This window comes from Strongylocentrotus purpuratus, unplaced genomic scaffold, assembly GCF_000002235.5.
Source record: "Strongylocentrotus purpuratus isolate Spur 01 unplaced genomic scaffold, Spur_5.0 spur5_scaffold_3, whole genome shotgun sequence".
In the NCBI taxonomy this organism is placed as follows: domain Eukaryota; kingdom Metazoa; phylum Echinodermata; class Echinoidea; order Camarodonta; family Strongylocentrotidae; genus Strongylocentrotus; species Strongylocentrotus purpuratus.
Genome location: NW_022145609.1, coordinates 1,687,720 through 1,706,215, shown reverse-complemented (window position 1 = coordinate 1,706,215; position 18,496 = coordinate 1,687,720). Strand labels below are relative to the sequence as shown.

Here is an 18,496-nt window from a genome sequence, read left to right as displayed (position 1 = left end):
TGTTAGTTGTATGAATAGATTCCTAGACCCCCCCCCCCCCTCCCCCACCTAGGTATAGACACTGAACTCCCTTCTTTGAGATGGATATATTTCATGATTTATGGCCTTTCATAACCAGGTTCCCGGGGATCCGATTTTTTAAAAGATTTTTAGTATGTTGTTCCTAATATCAGACACTACAGGAAACCGCTGAAAAACCTTTTGTTGCAATTTACGGGAGGTTGAGTTTCATGTTGCATAAATTGGCCAAACTATTTGTTTACAGCCAGTAGTTTATTATATATTTTTAACAAATATGTAGTACTTTTCATCATAATATTTAGGAGTATGTTGTTCGACTCGACGTTGTTTTTGTATATATTAGATTATTATAAAAGTAATTATGGATTTACAAGGATAGGACAAATACATTGAAAGACAGGATAGGCAAACCGTGTTGTTGTTTTCTTCTGTTGTTGGCCTATTCATGCTTCCTTTCAAGTTCAAGTTCAAGTTCGTTTATTTACACTCATCATTAAAAATACAAGAACATATACAATTAAATGAGGAATAATCACACATATAATATCATACATTCAACAACAACAAAATAACATAACATAATGGGAGTGAAGGGATGAGCTAAAAAGGAGTGTGGTCCTTATGCTAGAGCCCATCCCTCAGTATAATATAAATAAAAGGTAAATTAAATGTTGTACGATTGGAATCATGACAAAAAAAGGGAAAACAAGGGGGGTAATGATGATGGTAATAGATGGAATGGCTTTTGCTAAGCTACCTTTATAAACCCACAATCCATTTTAATTTGATGTTTTTATTGCCTTAAGTAATATATTTATGTGCTTTGTACAAAAGAAATATCCATATAATACACAACTACTACACTTTGAGAAATAATACAAAACAAGACTACTACCCTTTGAGAAAAATAATTCTTTGTAGTCTAGTGCGGTTTTATAAATAACATATATGAATTAGTTTCACGCACAAGATATTTCTCTTTTGTTCATGTATAGTAGCCATTGATCAAGGGCAGCTTATTCTCTACTTTATAAGAACGATCAGCGATAAAGGAAAGGCTGTGACTATATAGCACGTACTTGACCTAGCTGTTCAGTTTGTACTCTAGTCTAGATTCTGTTCGGTTTTTGTTTTTATTCTTCTATCAAATTTGTTGGTGATAAAAGTCAAAATTGACTGATTGCTATGAAGCACTAATCAAAAACAACAACAACAACACGCAGCGATTCCTCACACAACCCGGTGTCTCCACCCATCGTGCGGTTCCTCAAATAATAATAAAAATGATGGATAGTGGGTTCTTGTATAGCGCTCATAACTGTCAGACTTGACACTCCTGGCGCTTCGCAATTATATTACCCCGGCTTTAGCATGGCTGCCATTACGCCGCTCTAGCATTTCAAAGAATTAATTCCTGCCAGGTACCCATTTACATCACATGGGTCGAGTGTGGCAAATGTAGAATAATGTCTTCCCAAAAGACTTAGGACAAAGGAAAGTAGGCCTACCGTCCAACAGAACGTTATCGGGGTACAGAATGAGAGGAATGGCAAGGTCTACTGTCAATGTTGAGGGTGTGTTATTTTATCAGCTGATTGGGCGCGCAACATGCAGAACAGAGGCTGGACTATAATTATGTACTCCTTTGTGTGATGTCCAGGGGCCCATTTTACAAAGCCTTTTTTCAATGACAAAAAGCAGTGTCAAATCTGCTGATAACCAAACAGAAGCAAGAATTTCAGTAGCTCATAACAAAAACATTCGTCACTGATGACAAGTTTTGTAAAACGCCCCCAGGTCTCTAAAAATCACCGCACCTAGTTTCATTCACTCATGCAGAATGCATTTGAACAGGAAATCTGCACTGTGTTGTGATATTCCATATTGCCTTCTAACCTTCTACTCGATCGGTCCAAAAATAGAGAGGTTCGCTTAAAGTATGGCTGATAACCAGTTCCTGAATTCGACGTCAATCGTCACTTATGTAGTTATAATTACCACATCAATTCTCATCACTCGATATTGGATTAATACAAAACGAGAGAATGGAAAATTGGCCAAAAGTGGCGGGCGTCCACTGCCTGGTCCCTGGGGGCTTCCTGTTATTGGTAACATGCTGTCCTTGGATCAGACTGGTCCACATCTATCCTTGATGAAGCTGGCAAAGGTATATGGAAATGTCTTCAAGATTCATATGGGCAACCGACCTCTTCTTGTTTTGAACGGATTTCAGGCTATCAAGGAGGCTTTGACAAAGCAACCAGCCGTCTTTGCGGGTCGCCCAGATCTGTTCACCTTCAAAGTAATCGATGAGACGAACGTCTATGGCCCGTCCATTAGTTTTAGCACCTATAGCGAGCAATTGAAGCTTCACCGGAAACTTGCCGAGACGTGTCTCAGGCATTTCTCAGAAGGCGGCCAAGCACAGTTCCTGGAGGGTGTCGCGAAAGGCGAAGCAGAAGAACTTGTCCGACACCTGAAAGTTTCCAAATGCGAAGGGGGGTTAGACATTAGGCGTCTAATCCGTTTGTCTGTGACCAATATGATCCTTTGGTATATGTTTAGTAAGCGTAGCTCCTATGATAGCAAGTTACTAAACGACATTCTAAATTTGACCGACAAAGCCGAAAAGCCTTCCGGAAGTGGAAACCCCGTAGACTTCTTGCCCTGGCTAAGATTTATAACCACAAAGTATAAGACCACATTGCAGGAGTATCGAAAGAAATTTGGAAAACTCTTTAGTGGAGTTATTGAAGAACATGCCGTCTTGTATGAACCTGGATCTGAACGAGATGTAATCGACCATCTGATTTCTACGGGCCACAACAGTGGGGAGGAAGAACTTCAACGTTTGGGGTTGGCCGGAAAGGCACTTTACCAAAGCGCCTTTGACTTTTTTCCAGCAGGAACGGAGACAGTGTTGGCTACCTTAGAGTGGATCATGGTCTACATGGTTACCTACCCCAATGTTCAGTCTGATGTCCAACACGAGATCGATCAGTTTGTTGGTCGTGGTCGTTTGCCAACATTGAATGACCGTGACAACCTCCCTTTGACGCAATCATGCCTTCTTGAAATCCAGCGCCATGCAGCAGCTGTCCCTTTTGCTGTACCTCATAGCACGACACAGGATACAGTTCTTGATGGATACTACGTTCCAAAAGACATGTTAGTCTTTGTTAGTCTCTACTCAGCCCACTTTGATCCTGATGTTTGGGAGAAACCCGAAGTCTTCAACCCTCGTCGTTTCCTAGCGCAGGACGGAACGCTTGACGAGGAAAAGACGAAACTTGCAATACCCTTTAGCCTTGGTCCTCGGCGGTGTCTCGGATCAGGTGTGGCTCGAATCCAGCTTTTCATCTACTTCACCACATTCCTGCATCAACTAAACTTCAAATGTCCGGATGGTCAGAAAGCGAGTTTCGACGCTACTTATAAGTTCCCAAGACGCCCCAAGGTCTTCAACGTGCAGATCGACCCAAGATAAGCACCATAGAGTTGCACAAAATAATGCGCAATACAGTTAAATTGACAACTTAGTTATTCATACTCCTGATAAATTTGATGTCTCTTGTGTTTTTCGTTACTCGAGAATATAACAAATGGACTGGTTGAGTTAGGACCTTTGTCAAATACTTTAAGATGTAAGATTTGATATGTTACATTCTCGAGAAACATTAATCTGGACAAAACAAAACTTGTTAAAGGTAAAGACCAGTTATGGTCATGCGATTGCATTGTGAAAGAAACGTTGTGGAATCGATCAGAAAAGGTTGATCATCTAGCATCTAGCATCTGCAAGGTTCTGGAATCATCTAAATGATAAGAAATTTGGCCCATTCTTCGTAAAGTTACAAGCACTATACACAGAAAGATGTATATGGGACTACCCTATATCTCTCACAGACCATGAGAGAAACAAATTTACCAAATATATGAATTAGTAAGCGGTTTCCCGGCAAATTTTTTATCATCATGTATTAGTCAAAACATATTCTTTCACATGATTGGTAATGAGAGCTTCCATTTCATTTTTTGAAATTGGGGCGTTTTCAATACTGGTCTTTACCTTTAAGGGTATGAATAATTTGGCTGTTAACTGTACATACCTAGAAATCATGTCAGCAAAAGCTGTATGTATTCTCCCATTACATTTAGACATATGATTATACTAATTAGCTCATGGCTTATATCAATGGCTTCTAATTATTTAGTTTTAAAAAACGGCCTGTGTATGCTATTTCTAGTATATAAAAGTGACTCTAATCATTAGGCTGAGACCTTGTGTCATAATACATTGAGTACTCGCACTGTCACATGGCACACAAATGAAAAGAAAAAAACAAATTCTGCCATCTTTGGATCGTATTGGAGCTTTAATTCGAGGTGAACAGGCGGGAACAGGCTAACATTCATTGTAAAGTGCGCATAAAACGGACTCTTTTGGACCACAAAAATGTATTAAATTGGTAACAGGTTCGTTAAAACCGACGGAAACCCGCGGAAAACTACATATACTCAGAAGAGATCATCACATGTAGGTCTTATATGTATGGGACTACATATTCTCGAGGTGAGGCCCGCCATCTTGATATATATCTTTTAATTATACTTTTACATCAATACTTTATTGTATAATACATTCAGTTAGGCGGATATCAGTTATTTTAGTCCGGAAATTGTAATGTAAAACTTGATTGATTGTTTTTAATGGAGTTTTCATTCTGTTTTAATTCTACTTTTACATCAATACTTTACTGTATAATACATTCAGTTAGGCGGATATCAGTTATTTTAGTCCGGAAATTGTAATGTAAAACTTGATTGATTTTTTTTAATGGAGTTTTCATTCTGATTTAATTCTACTTTTACATCAATACTTTACTGTATAATACATTTAGTTAGGCGGATATCAGTTATTTTAGTCCGGAAATTGTAATGTAAAACTTGATTGATTGTTTTTAATGGAGTTTTCATTCTGTTTTAATTCTACTTTTACATCAATACTTTACTGTATAATACATTCAGTTAGGCGGATATCAGTTATTTTAGTCCGGAAATTGTAATGTAAAACTTGATTGATTGTTTTTAATGGAGTTTTCATTCTGTTTTAATTCTACTTTTACATCAATACTTTACTGTATAATACATTTAGTTAGGCGGATATCAGTTATTTTAGTCCGGAAATTGTAATGTAAAACTTGATTGATTGTTTTTAATGGAGTTTTCATTCTGATTTAATTCTACTTTAATCAATACTTTACTGTATAATACATTCAGTTAGGCGGATATCAGTTATTTTAGTCCGGAAATTGTAATGTAAAACTTGATTGATTGTTTTTAATGGAGTTTTCATTCTGTTTTAATTCTACTTTTACATCAATACTTTACTGTATAGTACATTTAGTTAGGCGGATATCAGTTATTTTAGTCCGGAAATTGTAATGTAAAACTTGATTGATTGTTTTTAATAGAGTTTTCATTCTGTTTTAATTCTACTTTTACATCAATACTTTACTGTATAATACATTTAGTTAGGCGGATATCAGTTATTTTAGTCCGGAAATTGTTATGTAAAACTTGATTGATTGTTTTTAATGGAGTTTTCATTCTGATTTAATTCTACTTTTACATCAATACTTTACTGTATAATACATTCAGTTAGGCGGATATCAGTTATTTTAGTCCGGAAATTGTTATGTAAAACTTGATTGATTGTTTTTAATGGAGTTTTCATTCTGTTTTAATTCTACTTTTACATCAATACTTTACTGTATAATACATTTAGTTAGGCGGATATCAGTTATTTTAGTCCGGAAATTGTAATGTAAAACTTGATTGATTTTTTTTTTCATTCTGTTATCATCAAATTATAACAGTCATGTAGCAAACGAGGATATGTAGTTAAAAGGAATATTGCTTTTAGAATTTAGTCAATATGGATTTTGATAAGCTGTTTAAATATTTAGAATACTCGATTTGTGAAGCTTTTTTTTATTGTATTATTGCTTACCTGACCTGGAAATATATAGTTTGTTATGATAAGTTGGGTGTACTGTAAAATTTGAGGGATAAAAATGAAAGTTTAATCTCTGTGGTGAGGTAGAAATGTGATACTTTGATCCAAGACAAACTCTATGTTCACACAACAATCGAGAGTGGTTCTAGTGTATATTACGTCATGTTTGTATTAATGAAGTCACTTAGTAAGTGAGTTTAAGATCAATTTTATACCACATTGGAATGCGGGGAAAACAAATTGAAAAATTTCGAAACAAAATACTGTTTGGTACGTTAAGTGATCCATTTTTATTTCTGTCATTACTACTCGATTAAAAAAAAAATTCGGAGATTTATCATTAATAAATTAAATATTGAGAGGAAAGAGATGAATTCTATGTTGGGTGTTAGTCATTAGAACGTTTCCGTATAAGATTTTGTGTTTATATTTTGACATCGATCTACCTTATATTAACATATGATTATGATGTTGTAGTAGTAGTGTATAGTAGTTGGTTCAAACCAAAAGTGTAGTTCTATATTGGTTTACTGTTGTATAACTGTTGTAATCACTATGAACATGACAGACTAAAAGAGGACAAAATATACAGTTCCTCATTCTACCCTCAACAATTGCTGTGGTAGACAAAGGAACATCCCTTCACTGCTATTATGTAAAAATATGTATAACAGGTGTCACATGCATATTCACCTGTTTTACACATTTACTTTAAAAAGTCGCTTAATTAGGGACAATAATCTGCTTATTTTTGCAAAATATTCAGCTAGCCTTAAATAAATGTTTTAAAACAAATTATACCCTTAAAACATAGGTTAGATAAATTATGTAAAATTGTATCTGTCTAACGAATGATGTGTAAAGTGAGAGCACCTCTGATTAACATTTGAGAACTGAAGTTACGGATTCGTTGTAATTTCTAATAATCAATGGCCCACGGGGATATCGTTTTATCGCTTTATTATGGCGGCTCGTCAGCTACAGTCGGGGTAGTAATATGATACTATGCGCAGTATAGTATATTCATACAGTATCTGCGCTCTGTAAATGGACCTATATTTTCAATACACTTCGAAAGCAATGTGTTTCTTTTTTCCTATCCGATATGCGACTTTTAACCACCAAAAAAAATCCGGGGGACGGGTGATTTCCAGTTTATGGGAAAGGCACCCATGCAACTCATTTTGATCTAGTTTTGGGTGAACCGTTAAATTGAATTAACCGTTTTTGTAGCAGGGAAGATTAAATGTCAGAGTGTGACTTCTGACTGCCCATCGTTACAATGCAGGCAATTATGTGAATTCACATATTCACAATTCACATACTTAAATGAAATAAGGGTTGATTATTTAGTGCATGTATTAAGCATATTACTTCAAATGCCCCTTGTACAGTTGATATAAAGGCAAAAGCAAAGTTATTAACAAATAGGAACATTTTGTTAACAATGATTTTCATGTGGATGATGCTATTGAAGCCTTTGAAGGGCTGAAGGCCCATACGAATCATTGTTTTTCATTTATGTTTATGTTTGTATATGTTTTAAAACCACTGTCCAGCGAGCAAAAAACTACTTAATATGTAATACCTTTTGTGCGGCTATCCTCGTGCACTAGTTGCTAGTCGTTGGATTGTATTGTTTCCTTTGTCTATGTAGGTTTTTTGTTTTAAACTTTGTATGGTAATTTAATTACTGAATAAATAAAATCACCCTTTTCTTTATAAATATGCTTGTCCTACATGAGTATTGATTGTGTTACACGTGTTGCTATCAATGCTTTGGTGTCCCTCTTGTGATATATTCAAAACTTGCCCCCATCTCATCAAGACCAATCAGAGACAACGATATCTATCAATCTGTGAATCCTGTCAGGGTATATTGAGTCAAATGGAGGTGGATCTGGAGAGGAAGATCTGAAGAAAACGCCGGTCAATGCTCACGCAACACAATACTGTCAGACAGGTGGCCTTTCTAGACAGGTCCTACAACACGCATGTCTTTCTATATAGAAGATAATATAGGTAACCACTTAAGATAGGGGTCCCTTATATAGAGGTGGTCGCTTCGACAGGTTTGACTTTATATGAATATATCCTGAAAGTTGTATATTAATTGGGGAAATTCTAATCACCTTATTTTGGAGGAGTACCTTAAGACCAAAATGTAGATAAGACAATTTATTGAAATCCACTAATACCAATGTATGTTAGCATGCATATACTTACACTACATGTCAAAAGGGAAATGCATTCTTAATTGCAAACAAATCTAAAAGAAAGTGGAAAAATAAGAGAAATACATGAGTAAAAATTCGACGAAAGCGAACAAAAATAAAAATGTCATGATTTCTTTTCAATGTGAAATCACTATTAATTTAGGAATATCAAATTTGCTGAATCCTTAATGTCACTCTGATGTAGTGCTGGACAACTTTCACATTGGTTTCAACAACAAAAATACCTAAAATCTTTCTTTCTAGAGGACCTATTATGATATGCTTTTTATAATACAATTTGTGAGAGATTCTCCAAGGGGGGGAAGGAAAAATCGATGATATTTGAGTACATGAAAAATCGAAGAGTTGTCCATAAATATGTCACAATCCACTGACAAAACTGCCAATTTTGGATTCGCTTAGCTTAAGTGATCTTATATTTCAAACATTATAACTCTCTTATTACATATTGGTCTGGCCAATCAGGGTGCTCATGTGTGTATATTGGACATGAATCTCAGAGGTCAAATTCCAACTTTAGATAATACTGATAATATTAGCTTCATACCATGATTGTAAATTGCGGCATTCTTTCAAAATATGCCGAGCAATGATTTTTTTTTACAGATATGAAGTGATTTATGTGACTGATGAATGCAGTTAATAAACTCTATATGGATAATATATCTATATGAAATAAGTACAAGTACAAGGATTTTTATGGTTGACCTCTTCACCAAAAAAGAATTGATTTGAATGAGTTTTGGTGCCTGGCGATTTGGTGCCTGAGCACCTATATTGTACCTGTTGCACAATAGGCTGAAGTAAAGTAAACGAAATCAAATAAAAAGGGGGGAATAGGCCCCAGCACCAAAGAGTAATGATTGTGTGTCTGGCAAAAATTTGGAGCAAACAGTATTGTGGTAGAGCGGTTTCTGAAACCTAATAAAATAACATGCGGCTTTGAAGTATGATTATTAGCTCTTGGATTGGTTTATTACATTTCCATCGAATTCAGTGAAGGGTCATATGATCATATCCATTTTACATTCTGGTCAATGTAGCTGAAAAATAAATCAATTTATTTGATAAATTTTCGGGATTTTGTCTGAAATTAAAATGCACTCAGTACAAAAAGAAAGAAATATTTTGTTTCACAATAAGCATAAATTAATCAATTTTAATCATACTATTCACGCAGGAGTGAGCATAGCCATTTAATAATAATTTTTTCATTTCAAAGACTTTATTTTCTGCAATCAAACAAATCAGTTATACAACAAATATGGATAATTATATAAAACATAAGGTATGCAAACAATATGCAAAATATAGAAACAAATGTATAATACATAAGTAAGAGTAAATTTATACGTTGGGCCATTGCGTGTATAAAGAAAGAAAGCAGAAGGTCGCCGTTATAAGCAAAAGCTTGAGCAGACGGTCAACCGTCTCTGTCAGAAAATTTCTGTCAGAAAATTGCACAAATGGGGCATTTGGCCATTCACATGCTGTTGAGCATTAGAGGTATCCTATGACTCGTCCATGATCTTGGGTGGAACGGAGAGACATCTTGACCGTGCTTCTCTAAACCATGGAGTCATGCCACTACAGAAGACATCCAGATCTCAATCCTCCTCATTGTTGTTCATTCTCTGATAATATAAACTTCCTATTGTCCCCCTATAAATCAAAAAGTCCCTTTTCAGCTTTTTATTTAATATATTTACTTTATTTCTGAGATGTTTATATTTATTCCAAATTTCATTGATTTCCTGACCTGCTTCTGCTAATTTTTTAAGTTTGTCAAACTTTCTTTTATAATAGTCCCGATCCCTAAATAGAGCCAGGTACTCAGTTGTTATCCACACATACACAGGGGCGTCGCCAAAGGGGGGTGTGGGGGGTGCGACACCCCCCCCCCCACCTGTCAGGATATTGTCGGTAAAATTGCGCTGCCGTCGGGAAAAAAAGAGAAAAGGGGGAGGGGGAAAAGGGAGGGAAAGGGAAAGAAAAGAAAAAAGGAAAAGAAAAGAAAGAAAGAAAAAGAAAGGAAAGAAAGGGAAAGAAAGGAAAGAAAAGAGAAGAAAGAAAGAGAAAAAAAAGAGGGAGGAGAGAAAAGAAAGGAAAAGAAAGAAAAGAAAGAAAAGAAGAAAAAAGAGAAAAGGGAAACAAAAAAACGGGGGATGAAAGAGAGGAGGGAGAGGAGAGCTAAGAGCCTGAGATAAAAGGAGTGGGAGTAAAAGAGAGAGGGGGTCGTTGGGTGGAGTCGTCTCGTCGAGGGAGCAAGAAAGACACGGGTAAATATATTGCTGTATCGGGTCAGCTGTGTCGGTATCCTTGCTCGATCCTCGTGTACTATATCTATTAATCCAGAAGTTTGAAGTCGGTGAGACGTATAACGTCGGTCGGCCGACAAGTTTTTTCCCCTACTAACTGTGACTTTTTATCCGCTGTGACGACTTCGTATTTTCTCGAAGTTTCACTTTCCTATAATATCAGCTAAAGAAATCAGAGGTTTAAAATATTCGGGGCAACTAAATTCAAACAAGGATTAAGAGTCAACAACGGTACGACGAATCGTCTTCCTTTCTCTATATGTTGATGAAACGCCAAAAATTCCGCGCTTCGCGCGGGAGGGGAAAACTTCATTTACGAGAATCGCTAACGGTACAACGAATCGTCTGCTTTCTCTAATAATTTAAGGAAACGTCTAAGTTTCCGCGCTTCGCGCGAGAGAGGGGGAAACTGAATTCAGAAAAATAGGGCTTAATAAGAGTCGAAAACGGTGCAACCCATCGTTTTCTTTCTATAATAAATAAATCAAACGTCTAAGCTTTTCGCGCGGGAAGGGGGAAACTGAATTCAGACAAGGATTAAGAGTCGAGAACAGTACACCTAATCGTCTACTTTCACTAATAATTTAGGAAACGTCAAGGCTTCCCCGCTTCGCGCGAGAGGGGGAAACTGAATTCAGATAAATCGGGCTTATTATAAGAGTCGAAAACGGTACGTCGAATCGTCAGCTTTCTCTAATAATTAATATAAATTAAACATCTAAGCTTTTCGCGCTTTGCGCGGGAAGGGGGAAACTGAGTTCAGACAAGGATTAGGAGTCGAGAACAGTACACCCAATCGTCTGCTTTCTCTAATAATTTAGGAAAACGTCAAGGCTTCCGCGCTTCGCGCGAGAGGGGAAAACTGAATTCAGTCAAATAGAGCTTATTAAGAGTCGAAAACGGTACATCGAATCGTCTGCTTTCTCTAATAATTTAAGGAAACGTCAAAGCTTCCGCGCTTCACGCGAGAGGGGGAAACTGAATTCAGATAAAATAAAAGGGCTTAATAAGAGTCGAAAACGGTGCAACGAATCGTCTTCCTTCTATAATAATTAAATCAAACGTCTAAGCTTTTCGCGCGGAAAGGGGGGAACCGAATTCAGACAAGGATAAGGAGTCGAGAACAGTACACCCAATCGTCTGCTTTCTCTAATAATTTAAGGAAACGTCAAGGCTTCCGCGCTTCGCGCGAGAGGGGAAAACTGAATTCAGATAAATAGGGCTTATTAAGATTCGAAAACGGTACATCGAATCGTCTGCTTTCTCTAATAATTTAAGGAAATATCAAAGCTTCGCGCGAGAGGGGGGAAACTGAAATCAGATAAAATAATAGGGCTTAATAAGAGTCGAAAACGGTGCAACGAATCGTCTTATTTCTATAATAATTAAATCAAACGTCTAAGCTTTTCGCTTCGCGCGAGAAGGGGGAAACTGAATTCAAACAAGGATTAAGAGTCGAGAACAGTACACCCAATCGCCTGCTTTCTCTAATAATTTAAGGAAACGTCAAGGCTTCCGCGCTTCGCGCGAGAGGGGGAAACTGAATTCAGATAAATAGGGCTTATTAAGATTCGAAAACGGTACATCTAATCGTCTGCTTTCTCTAATAATTTAAGGAACGTCAAAGCCTCCGCGCTTCGCGCGAGAGGGGGAAATGAATTCAGATAAATAGGGCTTTAAGAGTCAAAAGCGGTGCAATGAAGCGTCTTCTTTTTATAATAATTTAATGAAACGTCAAAACTTCCGCGCTTTGCGTGGGAGGGGGGAACCGAATTTAGACAAAGATTAAGAGTCGAGCACGGTTAAACGAATCGTCTACTTTCTCTTATAATTTAATGAAATGTCAAAGCTTCCGCGCTTCGCGCGGGAGAGAGAGGGAGTACTGAATTCAGACAAGGATTAAGAGTCGAGCACGGTTAAACGAATCGTCTACTTTCCCTTATAATTTAATGAAATGTCAAAGCTTCCGCGCTTCGCGCGGGAGAGAGAGGGAGAAACTGAATTCAGGCAAGGATTAAGAGTCGAGAACAGTTCACCCAATCGTCTGCTTTTTCTCATAATTTAAGGAAACGTCAAAGCTTTCGCGCTACGCGCGGGAGGGAGGGGGGGGGACTTCATTCAGGCAAGAGTCGCGAACGGTAGGCCTACAACGAATCGTCTGCTTTCTCTAATAATTTAAGGAAACATCAAAGCTTACGCGCTTCGCGCGAGAGGGGGAAACTGAATTTAGATAAATGGGGCTTATTAAGAGTCGAAAACGGTACAATAAATCGTCTTCTTTTCCTAATAATTTAAGGAAACGTCTAAGTTTCCGCGCTTCGCGCGGTAGGCCTACAACCCACACCCCCCTAATGAGCGATTCGCTTGCTCACTACCGCCCCTCCCTAAAATAAGATCCTAGCTCCGCGCCTGCATTAAAATATATAGCTATGATGCTGACTTAAAGTTGACAAAATAATTCGTATATATTTTATGTCGTCGAAGAAAATGACCATTTGCGCATACGCAAGTACTATAGATAGTCCGTAGCATAAATTAATCAATTTTAATCTTACTATTCACGCAGGAGTGAGCATAGCCATTTAATAATAAATTTTTCATTTCAAAGACTTTATTTTCTGCAATCAAACAAATCAGTTATACAACAAATACGGATAATTATATAAAACATAAGGTATGCAAACAATATACAAAATATAGAAACAAATGTATAATACATGAGTAAGAGTAAATTTATACGTTGGGCCATTGCGTGTATAAAGAAAGAAAGCAGAAGGTCGCCGTTATAAGCAAAAGCTTGAGCAGACGTTCAACCGTTTCTGTCAGAAAATCTCTGTCAGAAAATTGCACAAATGGGGCATTTGGCCATTCACATGCTGTTGAGCATTAGAGGTATCCTATGACTCGTCCATGATCTTGGGTGGAACGGAGAGACATCTTGACCGTGCTTCTCTAAACCATGGAGTCATGCCACTACAGAAGACATCCAGATCTCAATCCTCCTCATTGTTGTTCATTCTTTGATAATATAAACTTCCTATTGTCCCCCTATAAATCAAAAAGTCCCTTTTCAGCTTTTTATTTAATATATTTACTTTATTTCTGAGATGTTTATATTTATTCCAAATTTCATTGATTTCCTGACCTGCTTCTGCTAATTTTTTAAGTTTGTCAAACTTTCTTTTATAATAGTCCCGATCCCTAGATAGAGCCAGGTACTTAGTTGTTATCCACACATACATACTACATTTCCAATTAGTTTGCTCGACATGTACCTACGAAGGCTGCGGACAAAATGACAACAGTACGAAGAAAAACAGTTCTATAAGAGAGAGAAATATAGATGATTTCTAAAATACAATGATAAGAGTTATAAGATTTTCGAGGAGGAAATTACGATTACGATTCTATCGCTCGTGTAGGACATTTTGAATATTCTAAATTGTTAAAAATTGAAGAACTTCATGGGGTTCCGTCCCCCTAGACCACCGGCAAAGACCCTGCCCCTGGACCCCATCAATAAAGATACCCAAAACAACCTTTTGTTGGATGAAATTGTCCTTAGGAGAGAGTATGTGTTTTATGTAGTTTAATCTTCTAACAACCTCAAAATTTAGTAGGCAAGCTTACATCCACTCCTGTGGAATTTTGATTATTCACACAATATTGAATGGCAAAAATGCTGTACTGTTACCAAATGTTTCATTATCACCTCTAGTTTTATACCATTGCCGCTAAAATCCACCTAACAAAATATATCCCAATTGTAAAAACAAAAACGGGTTACTCACTTCCAATGATGAATCATTGGCATTTTGGCGGCCATTTTTTACACTAACTTTTTCCAGGTTTCCTGCTCACCAGAACACATATCAACTAGATTATGCCGTGTTAATACTTGTTCAACTCTCAAACCAAGGTAAAGACACTTATATATCTATAAGAGGGATACCTAATGATTCCTGGCCAATATTAGGTGTTGGTAACCATTTTGAATGTCAAAAATGGCAGCCATCCTAGATTCATAAAAGGCTATATTTTTACTTTTTGACCCTTTTTCCTGAATTGATTGATATTCTTAAACTTGATGTATTTTTACACTGTAAAAATTGTCTATTGCAAATAGTAACCCAAATCCGATTATGTTACGAAACGGCTTCCATTTTGGACGCGGTCTTGGATTTCCACGTTTTCTGGTGGCCATAACCCATTGTAAGTTGTATGAATAGATGCCTAGACCCGGTAATAATTAATTATGGCTTCCTTGAATAGATGCTATGGCTCTTTGCTAAGCTACTTTTAAAAACCCACAATCCATCTAGTTCAATGTTTTTATCGCTTAATGTAATATTTTTTATATGCTTTCTACAAAAGAAATTATCCAAATAAAACGCGAATACTACCCTTTGAGGAATATAATTCTGTGTGGTTTAGTGCCGTTTTATAAATAACCTATATGAAAAATAGTTTCACGGACAAGATATTTCTCTTTTGTTCATGTTTAGTAGCCATTGATCCAGGGCAGCTTATTCTATACTTTATAAGAACAATCAGCGATAAAGGAAAGGCTGTGACTATATAGCACGTACTTGACCTAGCTGTTCAGTTTGTACTCTAGTCTAGATTCTGTTCGGTTTTTGTTTTTATTCTTCTATCAAATTTGTTGGTGATAAAAGTCAAAATTGACTGATTGCTATGAAGCACTAATCAAAAACAACAACAACAACACGCAGCGATTCCTCACACAACCCGGTGTCTCCACCCATCGTGCGGTTCCCCAAATAATAATAATAATGATGGATAATGGGTTCTTGTATAGCGCTCATATCTGTCAGACTTGACACTTCTGGCGCTCCGCAATTATATTACCCCGGCTTTAGCATGGCTGCCATTACGACGCTCTAGCATTTCAAAGAATTAATTCCTGCCAGGTACCCATTTACGTCACCTGGGTCGAGTGTGGCAAATGTAGAATAATGTCTATCCAAAAGACTTAGGACAAAGGAAAGTAGGCCTACCGTCCAACAGAATGAGAGGAATGGCAAGGTCTACTGTCAATGTTGAGGGTGTGTTATTTTATCAGCTGATTGGGCGCGCAACATGCAATACAGAGGCTGGACTATAATTATGTACTCCTTTGTGTGATGTCCAGGGGCCCATTTTACAAAGCCTTTTTTCAATGACAAAATGCAGTGTCAAATCTGCTGATAACCAAACAGAAGCAAGAATTTCAGTAGCTCATAACAAAAACATTCGTCACTGATGACAAGTTTTGTGAAACGCCCCCAGGTCTCTAAAATCCCCGCACCTAGATTCATTCACTCATGCAGAATGCATTTGAACAGGAAATCTGTACTGTGTTGTGATATTTCATATTGCCTTCTAACCTTCTACTCGATCGGTCCAAAAATAGAGAGGTTCGCTTGAAGTATGGCTGATAACCAGTTCCTGAACGGGCGTCCACTGCCTGGTCCCTGGGGGCTTCCTGTTATTGGTAACATGCTGTCCTTGGATCAGACTGGTCCACATCTATCCTTGATGAAGCTGGCAAAGGTATATGGAAATGTCTTCAAGATTCATATGGGCAACCGACCTGTTCTTGTTTTGAACGGATTTCAGGCTATCAAGGAGGCTTTGACAAAGCAACCAGCCGTCTTTGCGGGTCGCCCAGATCTGTTTACCTTCAAAGTAATCGATGAGACGAACGTCTATGGCCCGTCCATTAGTTTTAGCACCTATAGCGAGCAATTGAAGCTTCACCGGAAACTTGCCGAGACGTGTCTCAGGCATTTCTCAGAAGGCGGACAAGCACAGTTCCTGGAGGGTGTCGCGAAAGGCGAAGCAGAAGAACTTGTCCGACACCTGAAAGTTTCCAAATGCGAAGGGGGGTTAGACATTAGGCGTCTAATCCGTTTGTCTGTGACCAATATGATCCTTTGGTATATGTTTAGTAAGCGTAGCTCCTATGATAGCAAGTTACTAAACGACATTCTGAATTTGACCGACAAAGCCGAAAAGCCTTCCGGAAGTGGAAACCCCGTAGACTTCTTGCCCTGGCTAAGATTTATAACCACAAAGTATAAGACCACATTGCAGGAGTATCGAAAGAAATTTGGGAAAATCTTCAGTGGAGTTATTGAAGAACATGCCGTCTTGTATGAACCTGGATCTGAACGAGATGTAATCGACCATCTGATTTCTACGGGCCACAACAGTGGGGAGGAAGAACTTCAACGTTTGGGGTTGGCCGGAAAGGCACTTTACCAAAGCGCCTTTGACTTTTTTCCAGCAGGAACGGAGACAGTGTTGGCTACCTTAGAGTGGATCATGGTCTACATGGTTACCTACCCCAATGTTCAGTCTGATGTCCAACACGAGATCGATCAGTTTGTTGGTCGTGGTCGTTTGCCAACATTGAATGACCGTGACAACCTCCCTTTGACGCAATCATGCCTTCTTGAAATCCAGCGCCATGCAGCAGCTGTCCCTTTTGCTGTTCCTCATAGCACGACACAGGATACAGTTCTTGATGGATACTACGTTCCAAAAGACATGTTAGTCTTTGTTAGTCTCTACTCAGCTCACTTTGATCCCGATGTTTGGGAGACACCCGAAGTCTTCAACCCTCGTCGTTTCCTAGCGCAGGACGGAACGCTTGACGAGGAAAAGACGAAACTTGCAATACCCTTTAGCCTTGGTCCTCGGCGGTGTCTCGGATCAGGTGTGGCTCGAATCCAGCTTTTCATCTACTTCACCACATTCCTGCATCAACTAAACTTCAAATGTCCGGAAGGTCAGAAAGCGAGTCTCGACGCTACTTATAAGTTCCCAAGACGCCCCAAGGTCTTCAACGTGCAGATCGACCCAAGATAAGCACCATAGAGTTGCACAAAATAATGCGCAATACAGTTAAATTGACAACTTAGTTATTCATACTCCTGATAAATTTGATGTCTCTTGTGTTTTTCGTTACTCGAGAATATAACAAATGGACTGGTTGAGTAAGGACCTTTGTCGAATACTTTAAGATGTAAGATTTGATATGTCACATTCTCGAGAAACGTTAATCTGGACAAAACAAAACTTGTTAAAGGTATGAATAATTGGGTTGTTAACTGTACATACCTAGAAATCATGTCAGCAAAGGCTGAATGTATTCTCCCATTACATTTAGACATATGATTATACTAATTAGCTCATGGCTTATATCAATGGCTTCTAATTATTTAGTTTTAAAAAACGGCCTGTGTATGCTATTTCTAGTATATAAAAGTGACTCTAATCATTAGGCTGAGACCTTGTGTCATAATACATTGAGTACTCGCACTGTCACATGGCACACAAATGAAAAGAAAAAAACAAATTCTGCCATCTTTGGATCGTATTGGAGCTTTAATTCGAGGTGAACAGGCGGGAACAGGCTAACATTCATTGTAAAGTGCGCATAAAACGGACTCTTTTGGACCTTAAAAATGTATTAAATTGGTAACAGGTTCGTTAAAACCGACGGAAACCCGCGGAAAACTACATATACTCAGAAGAGATCATCACATGTAGGTCTTATATGTATGGGACTACATATTCTCGAGGTGAGGCCCGCCATCTTGATATATATCTTTTAATTCTACTTTTACATCAATACTTTATTGTATAATACATTCAGTTAGGCGGATATCAGTTATTTTAGTCCGGAAATTGTAATGTAAAACTTGATTAATTGTTTTTAATGGAGTTTTCATTCTGTTTTAATTCTACTTTTACATCAATACTTTACTGTATAATATATTCAGTTAGGCGGATATCAGTTATTTTAGTCCGGAAATGGTAATGTAAAACTTGATTGATTTTTTTTAATGGAGTTTTCATTCTGTTTTAATTCTACTTTTACATCAATACTTTAC

At 37.6% G+C, this 18,496-nt stretch overlaps 2 pseudogenes; both read left to right on the top strand.

Moving 5' to 3' along the window:
* Positions 1 to 1,554: 1,554 nt before the first annotated feature.
* LOC755629 lies at positions 1,555 to 3,766 on the top strand (annotated as a pseudogene).
* Positions 3,767 to 15,949: 12,183 nt separating this feature from the next.
* LOC115928629 lies at positions 15,950 to 17,733 on the top strand (annotated as a pseudogene).
* Positions 17,734 to 18,496: the final 763 nt, after the last annotated feature.